Source organism: Anolis carolinensis, chromosome 3, assembly GCF_035594765.1.
Source record: "Anolis carolinensis isolate JA03-04 chromosome 3, rAnoCar3.1.pri, whole genome shotgun sequence".
NCBI classification, from domain to species: Eukaryota; Metazoa; Chordata; class Lepidosauria; order Squamata; family Dactyloidae; genus Anolis; species Anolis carolinensis.
In genome coordinates, this window is record NC_085843.1 from 286068410 (window position 1) to 286083503 (window position 15094).

The following is a 15094-nucleotide window of genomic DNA, read 5'->3' on the forward strand; positions in this document are numbered from 1 at the left end:
CGTTTTAGCTTCTGCACATCCAGTTCATGCCTTGCCCTGAAATCCTGCTTTTGGACATTTACTTGAGAACTCTTCTTTGCCACTTTGCTCCTTTTCCCCACTCAATACTCAAGCCGAGTTTGAGTGTGTTTCGGTTTCTGGACTTTGGACTTTAATATTGGACATAAGACTTTCACTTATTGGACTAATTTTGATCTTTCCTGAAAGGTCAATTGCTTATTCAACTTTGCTGCTTATTTCTCTTTGGAACTTTATTTGCTTTAATAAAGATATTATATTGTTATTGGCCTCTGTGTTGGTTTTCAGTGCTCTCGCTGCATAGGAGTGTAACAGGTGCATCTATACCAGGCATGGGCAAACTTGAGCTCTCCAGGTGTTTTGGATTCTTACAATTCCCAACAGCTGGTAGAACTGTAGAATTAATGCAGGTTGACATCACTTTAACTGCAACAGTACAATGCCATGCAATCATGGAAGCTGTAATTTTGCAAAGCCTTTGGCCTTCTCTGCCCAAGAACGTTGGAGTCTCATCAAATCACATTGCCCATCATTCTGTAGCATTGAGCCATGGCAGTCAAAGTGAAGTCAAACTGCATTAATTTTATAGTATAGATGCAGCCATAGGAACAGTTCTGCTCAGGTTTTGCAATCGCATTGCACTTCAGAACACTGGTCTTCAGAATTAAATCCATTGTTGTTTCTTCTTTTTTAACTCAAAAGAAGTGCTCTTAATGAGAGGGTAGTAATGTTCCTTCTTATCATTTCAACTGCAGCCTTTTTAATAAAAGCAACTATTTTTATTCTTTTGTACTGAGAGTTGCAAATTGTTTTTAAATGTCCCTCGTAGCAGAATTCTATTTTTATGTTGTCCCTTCAACTGTAACAGGTTGTAATTAGTATTGTTAAGTATATTACCACATACAGTTGGGAAGCTGCCTTGAATTCCTCTCTTTGGGGTTCATCTACACCAAGGGTCCTCAAACCTTTAAAGCAGCGGGCCGGTCCACAATCCTTCAGACTGTTGAGGGGCCGAATTATCATTTGAAAAAAAATATGAACAAATTTCTATGTACACTGCACATGTCTTATTTGTAGTGCAAAACAACAACAACAATGAAGGAACAATACAATATTTGAATATAAGAACAATTTTAACCAACATAAATCTATCAGGATTTCAATGGAAAGCGTGGACCTGCTTCTGCCCAATGAGATAGTCAAGTTAATTAGGATTGTTGTTGCTGTTGTTGTTGCTGTTGTTGTTGTTGTTGTTGTGTGCCTTCAAGTCATGTCAGACTTTGGGCGAGTCTGAGTCTAAAATTATTCATTTATTTATTTACTACATTTATTTACTACATTTATATCACACCCTTCTCACCCTGAAGGGGACTCAGAGCAGCTGTATGTACAAACAATATATTATATTATTAGCATAGCACAATATTAGCATTATATATGACTATATATTGAACTATACCACTGTACTGTAATATTATATGTAATATATAACATATAATTTAATATTATTATATGGTATTATTATTAGTATTATATTGTATAACATTATAATATTTTTATCAATATATTATATGTACAGTAGTCTCTCACTTATCCAAGACTCGCTTATCCAATGTTCTGGATTATCCAACACATTTTTGTAGTCAATGTTTTCAATACATCGTGATATTTTGGTGCTAAATTCGTAAATACAGTAATTACTACATAGCATTACTGAATTTTGAACTACTTTTTCTGTCAAATTTGTTGTATAACATGATGTTTTGGTGCTTAATTTGTAAAATCATAACCTAATCTGATGTTTAATAGGCTTTTCCTTAATCCCTCCTTATTATCCAACATATTCGCTTATCCAACGTTCTGCCAGCCCGTTTATGTTGGATAAGTGAGACTCTACTGTATATATAATATATTATTAAAACTGATATAAAAATATTATATTATAAAATGGAGGGCGGGGGCCAGGTAAATGACCTTGGAGGGCTGCATCCGGCCCCCGGGCTGTAGTTTGGGGACCCCTGATCTACACAATAGAACTAATGCAGTCTAACTCCACTTCAATTGCCCTGGTTCAGTGCTATACTATGGAATTGTGTGAGTTGTACTTTGACAACGTCTTGAGCCTTCCCTGTCCAAAAGCACAATTCCCTGGATTCTTGGGTGAGTCACACTCTCTCAGCCTCAGAAAACCCCGTGACAGGTTTGCAATTAAGACACTGTAAACTGGAAGCAGAGCCATTTAGCATCAATTCTTCTCAAGGGATTTGCCCAAGGAGACAATGGGATCGTATCTGGCTCCTCTTCTAGTTCACTTAAGATGAATTATTGCCCATGCCCGCCCTTCTCAGCCCAGCCTGTGTTTGTCTTGCATTTAAGCCTCAAACGGAATTGCCACTGAAGGCACACGGTGAATTCTACAGCCCTCTGTTCAGAAAAGACACCTGCCATTGGCGGACAGGGCTATTTAATGCATTCCCAAAGGCTTCCTAGCAAGAAATGGTTTGGCTTCAAGAGGTGGTGAGATGATTTATTGGGCTTTTCTTCCTTGCAACAGCTTAATGGGCCTGCCCCTCTGGACATAACTCACTGGGCGCCCTAAATCAGGGAATAGCCAGACACTTTTGGACACTTACGGTCAAGGCAGGAGAGAAAGCAGGGCCTCATGCATCTAATGTGCATGCTGGGCATCATTGCACCACATGGCAGGGCGGATTTGGGGGCTGGGCCTGAGATGCTGGTCTTCTGCACAGGTGCATCATGTGGCACCCACCTTCATCTATCTGTCTGTCTGTCTGTCCATCTATCCATCATCCATCATCTATCTATCTATCTATCTATCTATCTATCTATCTATCTATCTATCTCTATCATCTATCTATCTGTCTGTCTGTCCATCTATCCATCATCCATCATCCATCTATCTATCTATCTATCTATCTATCTATCTATCTATCTCTCTCTATCATCTATCTATCTGTCTGTCTGTCCATCTGTCCATCTATCCATCTATCCATCCATCCATCATCCATCATCTATCTATCTCTATCTATCTATCTATCTATCTATCTATCTATCTATCTATCCATCCATCCATCATCTATCTATCTATCTATCTCTATCTATCTATCTATCTATCTATCTATCTATCTATCTATCTATCTATCTATCTATCTATCTATCTCTATCATCTATCTATCTGTCTGTCTATCCATCCACCCTTCCTTTCCTTTCCCGATTTCTCTCTCCTTTCTTTCCTTCTTTCCTTCCTCTTCCTCTTCCTCTGTTTTCCCTCCTTATCTCTTTTCCTTCCTTCCTTCCTTCCTTCCTTCCTTCCTTCCTTCCTTCCTTCTTTCCTTCCTTCCTTCCTTTCCTCTCCTTTTTCATTCTCTCCCATCCATCCCTCTCTGCTTCCCTTCTCTGCTCCTTCATCCATCTGCTCCTTCCTTCCTTCCCCTTCCCTTTCTTTCAATCCACCTCTTTCCTTCCTTCTCCCTCTTTCTATCTCTTTCCTTCCTTTCTTCCCCCTCCCTCTTCCTCCTTTCCTTCCTATCCTCCCTTTTTCTTCCCTTCCTTCTCTTTTTCCTCTGTCCATCCCTTCCTTCCTCCCATCCACCCTTTTCTTTCCTTACTTCATCTGCTCCATCCTTCCCTCCCTTTTCTTTCCTTCCATCCTTTCCCTCTTTCTCTCTCCCTTCTTCCTCTCCTCCTTTCCTCCCTTTTACTTTCCTTACTTTTCTCTCCCTTTCTCTCTGTATCCTTTTCTTCCTTCCTTTCCTCCTTCCCTCCCTTTTTCCCTTCTTTCCTTCTCTTTCTCTCTTTCCCTCCCCCTTCCTTCCCTCCCCTTTTCTTTCCTCTCCCCTTCTTTCTCTCTCTCCTTTCCTTCCTTTTTCTTTCCTTCCTTCCTTCTCCCTTTTCCTTTCTTCTCTCCTTCCCTTCCTTTTTTCTTCCTTCCTTTTCTGATTCTTCCTCCCTCCCTCCCTTCTCTCTTTCTCTCTCCCTCCTTTCCTTCCTTCTTTCCCTTTTCCCGTCCTTCTTCCTTGATCTCTTCCACTTTCTCCCTGTCTCCTTACCATCCACCCTCTCTCCTTTCCTTTCCTTTCTCTTCCTTTGCTCCCTTCTTTCCTTCTCTACTCCTTTATCCAGGGAAGTCCTGCTCATCCTCTCTTCTATTCTGCCTTGGTCAGACCACTTTACCTGGAATCACACTGGGTCCAATTTTGGGCACCACAGTTGAAGGGAGATGTTGACAAGCTGGAAAGCGTCCAGAGGAGGGCGACTAAAATGATTAAGGGTCTGGAGAACAAGCCCTATGAGGAGCGGCTTAAAGAGCTGGGCATGTTTAGCCTGCAGAAGAGAAGGCTGAGAGGAGACATGAGAGCCATGTACAAATACGTGAAGGGAAGTCATAGGGAGGAGGGAGAGAGCTTGTTTTCTGCTGCCCTGAAGACCAGGACACAAGGGAACAATGGCTTCAAACTACAGGAAAGGAAGGAGATTCCACCTGAACATCAGGAAGAACTTCCTCACTGTGAGAAGGGCTGTTCACCAGTGGAACTCTCTGCCCCAGAGTGTGGTGGAGGCTCCTTCTTTGGAGGCTTTTAAACAGAGGCTGGATAGTCATCTGTCAGTGGTGCTTTGACTGTGATTTTCCTGCTTCAGAATGGGGTTGGACTGGATGGCCCATGAAGTCTCTTCCAACTCTAGGATTCTATGATTCATTCGTCTGCTTCTTCCTTCCTTTCTCCTTCCCTCCCTTCCTCTTACTGGAAGTACAGTAGAGTCTCTCTTATCCAACATAAACGGGCTGGCAGAATGTTGGAAAAGCGAATATGTTGGATAATAAGGAGGGATTAAGGAAAAGCCTATTAAACACCAAATTAGGTTATGATTTTACCAATTAAGCACCAAAACATTATGTTATACAACAAATATGACAGAAAAAGTAGTTCAATACACAGTAATGCTACATAGTAATTACTGTATTTACGAATTTAGCACCAAAATATCACGATATATTGAAAACATTGACTACAAAAATGCGTTGAATAATCCAGAACGTTGGACAAGTGAGACTCTACTGTATTTCTAATTGTGGAACTATAGATGTTTCTGGAATCAACCTCAACTTTATCTTTTTGCTGTTGTTGTTCTATTTAAGATCAAATCAACTTTGAGGGCAACTTTCTCAGCTTTGCAGAGACCCTGTCCCAAAGAGCTTTGCTCAGGCCTTGCAAATAAAAGGCACCTGCCATGGCTTCCTTGGAGGAGTCCATCCACCTGTAATGCAGTCACTCTCTTCTCCTGCTGCCTTGCAGTTTTTCTCAGTATCCCAGAAGATTTCCACCATCTCAGTATGTCCAAAATAAAGTTCAAACGTGATTTGGGATGCATCCACACTGAAGAATTAATGCAGTTTGGCCATCACTTTAGATTGCCATGACACAGTGTGATGGGACCCTGGGCAGTGCAATTTGGTGGCGTACCAGAAGGATAAAGACATTGTAAAACTATCACTTCCATGATTCTGTTGTACTGCACGGCAGGAAGCACCTCTGTACTTAACCACCACACTCCAGTCCAAGTTAAAACAGCAAAGCTGTTCATTGGAGATTATATTAAAAGCAGTTCAGCAAAAATAGTAAAAATGTCAAAGTCTAAATGTACAAAAGTCCGCACGATACTCGGTGCAAGATTTGTTTCAAAGTCCAAGACCACAAGACATCCAGCATAGAATACAAAAAGGTAGCATAAAAATCCAATGCAGAAATCCAGGAATAATAACTTAAACTTGAAAGCATGAAACATAAAACTAGAAATCCCTTAGCAGGAATGCTAAGACTTGACCATGGATGTTGCTTCTCAAAATCCAATGTTGACCAGACTGCTGAATAATCCCTCTGGTCTCTCTAATATAGCCATGAAATCATGCTGTTGTCCCTGAGAACCTGATAACGGCTTTTTTTTTGCTAATAAGCGCTTTGACCTTCACAATCTCTGCTGGGCAGCTCTGCAGTTTGCAAAAACTAGATATCCTATGTATCTGCTCATTAGACTGTCCACCTGGTATTTCATCCTCTGAACTCAACTCAGCCTCTGACCTTGCTTCCCTAGTGAAAAGCTTCTCAACAACATCTGGGCCCCTTTCTGGAATGTGTCCTTCACCAGCTACTAGAGACAGAGACAGCTCCGTTTCAGGACTTAAAATCTCCTGCTGGCTCACAGACTGAGACATCCCATGATCCACTTCCCCAGTGACAGTAGGTGAAGGCACAATCACGGAGGTTGGACTGGATGGCCCGTGAGGTCTCTTCCAACTATATGATTCTATGATTCTATGGGTTGAACTACAACAGATAACACTTGGCTACCATGGCAGTTCAAGTGGCTAAGGGGGAAAAGGAAAGGGCCTGAGGCTGTTAGGAATGGTGGGAGTTGAAGTCCAAAACACCTGGAGGGCCCAAGTTTGCCCAGGCCTGGTATAGATGCAGACCCATTTCTTTGTCTCCACCAGCATCATTGGCTGTCAGTCGCCTTTTCCCAATGTGGTTTGCTCTGGTTCGAAACCTTGCAGGCTCACTGTTGTATTTTAATCTCATACTTATTACATTTATTACAGATTTTCATCTATTACATGCACGTTTTGTTTATGGTGGCACCGCCTTATGAATATTGCAGCTCAATGCGTGCTGAATAATAATAGGGTGCCACCAAAGGACTTAAAATACCGCAAGGAGACAGATTGCTTTGTTGTGCAAAGGTTAAGGCGTCGCAGGGGGGCCGGCGGTTTTGGGGGAAATAGACAGCGCTCTTCGTGTTAAGCGTGACTCACCGCAGATGCATCAAACGCCAAAGACAGAGAGCCCGGAATGAATGTTCGGGGCCCCAAATGCATGAGGCCACCATTTCTGACCCCAATTCCATCCGTCTCTGTGTGTCTGTATGCGCTGCGCATCTTTGTAATAACGGGAAGCTCGGTGTGCACCTGGCCTTCGTCTCAGCCGGAGAGACCAAATTAGAAAACAAGCAAATCGTTATAGGTGAGATTTTAATCACAATGATGTGCCATTCTTCAAGATTTGTCTCCATTCGGCTGAGAGAGGCGACAGGATTTTCGGATTTTGCATTGAGGGCATAATGCATTGCAAGCCACATTGGGAAAAGATATCAGATATTAATTGATTGATTATTGGACTTTATATGCATAGATTTATGTGGGACAAAACTGCTTCCTTAGCGCATTACGCTGCATCTGTACTGTAGAAGTGATGCAGTTTAATTTCACTTTAACTACCATGCCTCAAAGCTATGGAAACATGGGAGTTGTAGTTTTGCAAAGAAGCTTCTCCAAACTATAACTCCCAAGGTTGAACTGTGGTTATTTACTTATTTATTTACATCACTTTTACCCCACCTTTCTCTCTGAGGAGACTCAAAGCGGCTTACAGTAAATAGGCAAAAATTCAATGCCTAAATTTATTTATTTTATTTACATCATTTATATTCCGCCCTTCTCACCCCGAAGGGGACTCAGGGCGGATCACATTACACATATTAGGCAAACATTCAATGCCTTTTTAACACAGGACAAAGATGAACAACATAGCTCCGAGCGGGCCTCGAACTTATGACCTCCTGGTCAGTGACTCATTGCTCTCCCGTCTGCGCCACAATTCATATAAGTGGAGTCAAACTGTTTACAAGTCTCACTTAGTGCACTTTGATCAGCCCATCCTTATGTTTTATTTATGTGTTTTAACTTTGTCTTATTAATGGTTTGAGTTTTAATCGTATGTTTTAATTTTTCATTTGTGCGTTTTCGGTATTTGATGTTTTTGTATGTATACTCTTTTGCATTTGTAAGCTGCCCTGAGTCCCTGCAGGGAGATAGAGGCAGGGTACAAGAATAAAATTATTATTATTATTATTATTATTATTATTATTATTATTATTATTAATGCTGCAGTGTAGATGTATCCATGGTATATCACACTGCCTGGCTGCTACGCGTCGAGAAGTGTTACAATCCATGCCCTCAGCCAAAAATTAAAAATCCTTTCCATTAAATTTTCCAAAATGCATGATATTCACATACTCGGAACACACACCAGATTTTAAAACAGACTTTGTGGCTCAAGAGAGCATCTACAACAGGGATAGAAAAACCTGTGGTTCTCTCCACAACGTTGGATCATAGCTCCTGTTATCCTTGAATCCTGGTCAATCTAGTTGGGTTTGATAACAAGTATAAAGCCAACATCTTCTGGAGAACCAGAGATTGGGGTGAAAGCTACTCTGAAGTGGGGGAGTGTGCTTGCTCCATCAGTGTTTAACATTTACACAAATGACTAGCCACTGCCAGAAGGAACAGAGAGTTTCATCTGTGCTGATGATCGTGCCATCACTGCTCAAGCAGGGAACTTTGAAAAAGTTCAACAGAAGCTCTCCAAAGCTTTAGGTGCTCTTACTGCCTATTACAGGGGAAACCAGCTGATTCCTAATCCGTTTAAAATGCAGACGTGTGCTTTTCATCTTAAGAACAGACAAGCATCTCGCGCTCTGAGGATGACCTGGGAAGGAATCCTACTGGAGCATGGCAGCACAACAACCTGGAATGGAGCCCCCGGTGGCGTAGTGGGTTAAAGCCTCATGACTTGAAGGTTGGGTTGCTGACCTGAAGGCTGCCAGGTTCGAATCCCACCCGGGGAGAACGCAGATGAGCTCCCTCTATCAGCTCCAGCTCCATGCGGGGACATGAGTGAAGCCTCCCACAAGGATGATAAAAACATCAAAACATCCGGGCGACTCCTGGGCAATGTCCTTGCAGACGGCCAATTCTCTCACACCAGAAGCGACTTGCAGTTTCTCAAGTCCCTCCTGACATGAAAAAAAGCACACCAACCTGGGACCTGGGAGTTACTATAGAGTTACATGGAGTTACTACAGAGTTGCTATGGAGTTACTACGGAGTTACTACGGAGTTACTATGGACTGTGCTCTGACTTACAAGAAGCACTACTTGAATATCAAGCAAAAGTTGGGTGTGAGAAATAATATCATAGCAAAGCTGATTGGCACAACCAGACGCAGGGAAGAGATCTGTCCTTGCACTTGGCTACTATGCTGCTGAATACACATCTCACCATGTTAAAACAGTGGACGTGGCTCTCAGTGAGACATGCCGCATTATCACAGGATGTCTATGCTCTACACCGCTGGAGAAATTGTACTGTTTAGCTGGCATTGCACCACCTGACATCCATTGGGAAGTAGCAGCCAGCAATGAAAGGATCAAGGCAGTGACATCTCCGGCCCATCCTCTGTTCATATATCAGCCAGCATGACAACACCTTAAATCAAGAAATAACTTCCTAAGACCTACAGAGATTCTCGGAGGAACACCTCAGCAAGCAAGAGTCCAAAGGTGGCAGGCTAAAACCTGGAACCTCAATCAGTGTCTCAATCAGACGCTTAGATGAGCAAAACTGATGCTCAAGTTGCATGTTGGAAGGATCCACATCCAAATGGCCTTAATGGATTAGAGAACTGATTGGCCAAAACTTAACAAAGGTTTATTAGGATCAAGTCATGGCCTGGGATGTGTGTGTGTCTTTTTTAGTTATGACTATTTTTTTTTATGTTTTTAAACTGAATTTTTTTAAAAACTGTACCAATTATATTTATTTAATCATTCATTAAATGAATATTCCACCGACAGACATTCCACCAGGGAAACTTATATTCAACACAAACAAAACCAAAGCTTTCTGCAACAAAGGATGCCTCCAGGCAACAAAGGCAAGGCTACCTCTATGCAGATGCCCTCACTGACGGACTTTGCAGCTTCATGGCTACTCAGTGCTATTCAAGCTTGCTCACTGCAAAATTCATACTTGATTTAAACGGACAAGGGTTCTTTCTCCCACCCTGGGCATTATTCTACAGGTAAATAGATCCACCCCACTTGCCTTGCTGCCCACAGAACTTCCGAGGATGCCAGCCACAGATGCTGGCGAAACGTCAGGAGAGAATGCTGCTGGAACATGGCCAGACAGCCCGGAAAATTTACAGCAATCCAAAGCTTTCTGCAAGGTTTAATAAACTTTGGGTTGTTGTATGTCTTTCGGGCTGCGTGGCCATGTTCCAGAAGCATTCTCTCCTGACGTTTCGCCCACATCTATGGCAGGCGTCCTCAGAGGTTGTGACGTTCTGAGGATGCCTGCCATAGATGTGGGCGAAACGTCAGGAGAGAATGCTTCTGGAACATGGGCAGACAGCTCGGAAAACTCACAGCAATCCAAAGCTTTCTGCAAGGTTTAATAAACTTTGGGTTGTTGTATGTCTTTCGGGCTGTGTGGCCATGTTCCAGAAGCATTCTCTCCTGACGTTTCGCCCACATCTATGGCAGGCGTCCTCAGAGGTTGTGACGTTCTGAGGATGCCTGCCATAGATGTGGGAGAAACGTCAGGAGAGAATGCTGCTGGAGCATGGCCAGACAGACCGGAAAACATACAACAACTCTGTGATCCCGACAACACATTAATAAACTTTCTCCAAACCGGGTCCATTCCACGGTGCGGACCCGCCTCCGCATCCGGAGCGCGACAATTCCTCCCCCCGCCCCAACCCCGTCTTCCGGGAAAACCCCTCCCCTGCTTTGCATACTGCGACGTCACCGCTCGCTTGGCGCCAATCAGGGCGGGAGGGGGCGTGGCCTGGGCACAGCTGGGCAGCCAGCCGTCAGAGCCCGAGCAGCGCTCCGCGGAAGGAAGAGCGAGCGAGAGAGAGAGAGAGAGAGAGAGAGAGAGAGAGAGATTGACAGGAAGGGGTGGAAAGGACACTCCACGCTGAACACCCGCCCGGGGACCCGCTTCGGGGCCAGGCAGGGAGGCGACCCTCCGAACCCAGGTGAGCCCCGGGTCAGCCCAGTCTCGATTTCTCCCCTTTGCGAGGCGGGGAGACCCGTCCGGATCCAAGGGGCTGCAGGACAGACGCCTCTCTTGGCTTTGCCTCCTTCCCTCCCTCCCTTCATTCCTTCCTTCCTTCCTCCTTTCCTTCTTCTTTCCTTCCCTTCCTTCCTTTTCTCTCTCTCTCTCTTTCTTCCTTTCTTCTTTCCTTCCTTGCTTTCCTCCTTCTTCTTCTTTTCCTCCCTTTCTTCTTTCCTTCTCTTTCTCTCTTCTCTCCTTTCTTCCCACCTTTCTTTCCTTCCCTTCCTTTTCTCCTTCCTTCCTTTCTTCTTTCTTTCCTTCCTGCCTTCCTTCTCTCTCTTTCTCTCTCTCTTCCTTCCTTCTTTCCTTCCTGCCTTCCTTTCTTCCCTTTCTCTCTCTCTCTTCCTTCCTTCTTTCCTTCCTGCCTTCCTTTCTTCCCTTTCTCTCTCTCTCTTCCTTTCTTCTTTCCTTCCTTTCCTCTTTCCTTCATTGTTTTCCTCCTTTCCTTCTTCTTCCCTTCCCTTCCTTCCCTTCCTTTCTATCTTTCTTTCCCTCTTCCTTTCTTTCCTCCTTTCCTTCCTTCCTTTCCTCTTTCCTTCCTTTCCTTCCTCTTTTCCTTCTTCCTTCCTTCTTTCTTTCCTTCTTTTCTTCTTCCTTCCCTTCCCTTCCTTCCTTTCCTTTCCTTCTTTTCCTCTTTCCTTCCTTCCTTCCTTCCTTCCTTCCTTCCCTCCTTCCTTTCATCCTTTCTTTCTTTTCCTTCCTCCCTTCCTCCCTTCTTTTCTTTTTCCTTTCTTTCATTCTTTCCTTCCTTCCCCCTCTCTTTCCTTCCTTTCTTTCCTCCTTTACTTCTTCTTTCCTTTCCATCCTTTCCTTCCTTTCTTTTGTCCTTCCTTCCTTCCTTCTCTCTTTATCTCTCTTTCTCATCCTTCCTTTCTTTCCACCTTTCTTCCCTTCCTTTCCTCCTTATTTCCTTTTCTTCCTTTCTTCTTTCCTTTCTTCCCTCTCTCTCTCTCTTCCTTCCCTTCCTTCCTTCTTTCTCTCTCTCATTCTCTCATCCTTCCTTTCTTTCCACCATTCTTTTCTTCCCTTCCTTTCCTTTCTTTCCACCTTGCTTACCTTCCTTCCTTCTCTCTTTCTTTTTTCTCTCCCTCTTTCTTTTTCTTTCTCTCTTTCTCTCTCTCTTTCTCTTTCCTTCCTTTCCTCTTTGCTTCCTTTCTTTCCTCCTTTACTTCTTCTTTCCTTCCTTTCTTCTTTCCTTCCTCTCCTCTTTCCTTCCTTCCTTTCTTTCCTCCTTCCTTCCTTCCTTGGAGTTGTCGTTTGGTGTCTTTGCGAAACTACAACTCCCAAGATGGACATCATTGAACCATGGCATTTAAAGTGGTGTCAACCTGCATTCATTCCATAGTGTTGTAGATACAGCTTTAGGAAAAGGAATTTCTTGCAGGAGAGCCTTCATTTTTCTGGATTAAATAATAATAATAATAATAATAATAATAATAATAATAATAACAACAACAACAACAACAACAACAACCAAGTGTAGCTGCAGCTTTAGGAAAAAGAATTTCTTGCAGAAGGAGAGCCTTCATTTTTCTGGATTAAATAATAATAATAATAATAATAATAATAATAACAATAACAACAACAACCAAGTGTAGATGCAGCTTTAGGAAAAGGAATTTCTTGCAGGAGAGCCTTCATTTTTCTGGATTAAATAATAATAATAATAATAATAATAATAACAACAACAACAACAACAACAACAACAACCAAGTGTAGCTGCAGCTTTAGGAAAAAGAATTTCTTGCAGAAGGAGAGCCTTCATTTTTCTGGATTAAATAATAATAATAATAATAATAACAATAACAACAACAACCAAGTGTAGATGCAGCTTTAGGAAAAGGAATTTCTTGCAGAAGGAGAGCCTTCATTTTTCTGGATTAAATAATAATAATAATAATAATAATAATAATAATAATAATAACAACAACAACAAAGTGTAGATGCAGCTTTAGGAAAAGGAATTTCTTGCAGAAGGAGAGCCTTTGTGTTCCTGGATTAAATAATAATAATAATAATAATAATAATAATAATAATAATAATAATAACAATAACAACAACAACAAAGTGTAGATACAGCTTTAGGAAAAGGAATTTCTTGCAGAAGGAGAGCCTTCATTTTTCTGGATTAAATAACAACAACAACAACAACAACAACAATAACAATAGCAACAAAGTGTAGATGCAGCTTTAGGAAAAAGAATTTCTTGCAGAAGGGGAGCCTTTGTGTTCCTGGATTTAATAATAATAATAATAATAATAATAATAATAATAATAATAATAATAATAATAATAAAACATAAACAAAGTTTTTTTCAGTTTAATAAACTTTTCCTCTGTTTTAATGATAGAACCAATTAGGAAATGGCATTTATAACCCAGGAACGAGAATGGTGTTACACAGTGTTGTTATTGCTAGATCCCTCCCCAAGAGCATCCTTCCTATTTGAACCAGAAGACCATCTTTTGCAGATTTCCACTCTCTGGAGGGAATCTCATGCGGAGGACTCCATGCTGAGCTGCTCTTTGTCTCTTTCCAGGGTGAAACCTTCAGGAATCCACCGAGGATCTATATTTTGCTTTCTCTCCAGCGCTTGGAATACTTTTGCACCCATGATTGCGACCGCCCTGTAAGGTAGGCCAGTGCCTTTCTCATCCTCTTGGTTGGGGCTTCCAGAAAGAATTGATCTCTACTAACAAGATCTTATATTGTGTTGTTGAAGGCTTTCATGGCTGGAGTCAATGGGTTGCTGTGAATCTTTCGGGCTGTATGGCGATGTTCCAGCAGCATTCTCTCCTGACGTTTCACCTGCATCTGTGGCTAATGGCATCTTCAGAATGTGAACTAGTCTGCATAGGGACTAGCAAACCCAGACACATATCAAAGAACATGAAAGGCACTGCAGACTAACTCAACCAGAGCACCTGATGAACCAACCTGGACACAGAATATTATTATTTGACAAGACAGAAATGCTGGACCACTCTCACAACCATCATGTCACAAATAAGCCATTGAAATCCCCATGAAGCATGTAGATTAAATGTGGATTAGCATTAAATGACCTTACCAGCTTCACCTCCTGGCCTGGGGGAATCATTTGTTCAGAGTCGTTAGCTGCCCCTGATTGATTCATGTCTGGAATTCTTCTGTTTTCAGAGTGTTGCTCCTTATTTACTGTTCTGATTAAGGTGATTAATTACAACGTTCACAGAGGAGAGTTCTTCCCCCCACCCTGGACCTTCCACAGATATATAAACCTTCCTTGCCTAGTTTCTTCATATACCTCACAACCTCTGAGGATGCCTGCCATAGATGTGGGTGAAACATCAGGAGAGAATACTCCTGGAACATGGCCAAACTGCCTGGAAAACACACAACAACCCGAATTAAATGCCAATTAACACCTCCCAAACAGAGGATGCCCCCAGGCAACAGAGGCCGGGCTACCTCTATGGAGATACCCTCACAGATTGACTTGGCAGCTGCAAGGCTACTCAATGCTATTCAAGCTTGCTCATTGCAACATCCACACTTGCTTCAAACAGACAAGGCTTCTTCCTCCCACCCCGAACATTATTCCATAGGGATATATACACTCCACTTACCTTTTTTCCAACAGACCTCTGAACAAACCTCAGAGGATGCCAGCCACAGATGCAGGTAAAACGTCAGGATAGAATGCAGCTGGAACATGGCCATGCAGCCTGAGAAACTCACAGTAACTCAAGATGTTATATTTTCAAGATGTTATAGTGGGTAAGATTGTTGAAACCCATTAAAATAATCCCGATTAAAAGGGGAAAAGATTAACTGTATTTTAGTAAAAATGTTGAAAATGTTTGTATTAATATTACTCATGGGTAGGTATTAATCTGAACTATATTCACTTATGGTTGCAGCAATTATTTGAATATAAGTATATTAAAATATTCTGATAGTCCTTATTTTGAGAGGCGGGGGGCAACAACTGTGCTTTTAATATCTTTATTAAAATGCAGAAATGCAAGGAGAAGCCTTTGCCTCTGTGTATGTTTCTGTGTATGTTTCATGGTGTGTCTCATTGTAACAAGGCATTGAATGTCTGCCT

The 15094-nt window shown here is 42.2% G+C and overlaps 1 protein-coding gene across 2 annotated transcripts in view; it reads left to right on the plus strand.

The window, feature by feature from the left end:
- The first annotated feature begins 10734 nt into the window (after nucleotides 1-10734).
- Nucleotides 10735-15094, plus strand: part of il1rap (interleukin 1 receptor accessory protein) — a 177415-nt gene continuing 173055 nt past the window's right edge. For both annotated transcript variants that reach the window (XM_062976939.1, XM_062976941.1), the window contains exons 1-2: nucleotides 10735-10923; nucleotides 13544-13638. The gene's annotated coding sequence lies outside the window, so the exon portion shown is untranslated. The remainder of the gene's footprint in view (nucleotides 10924-13543; nucleotides 13639-15094) is intronic.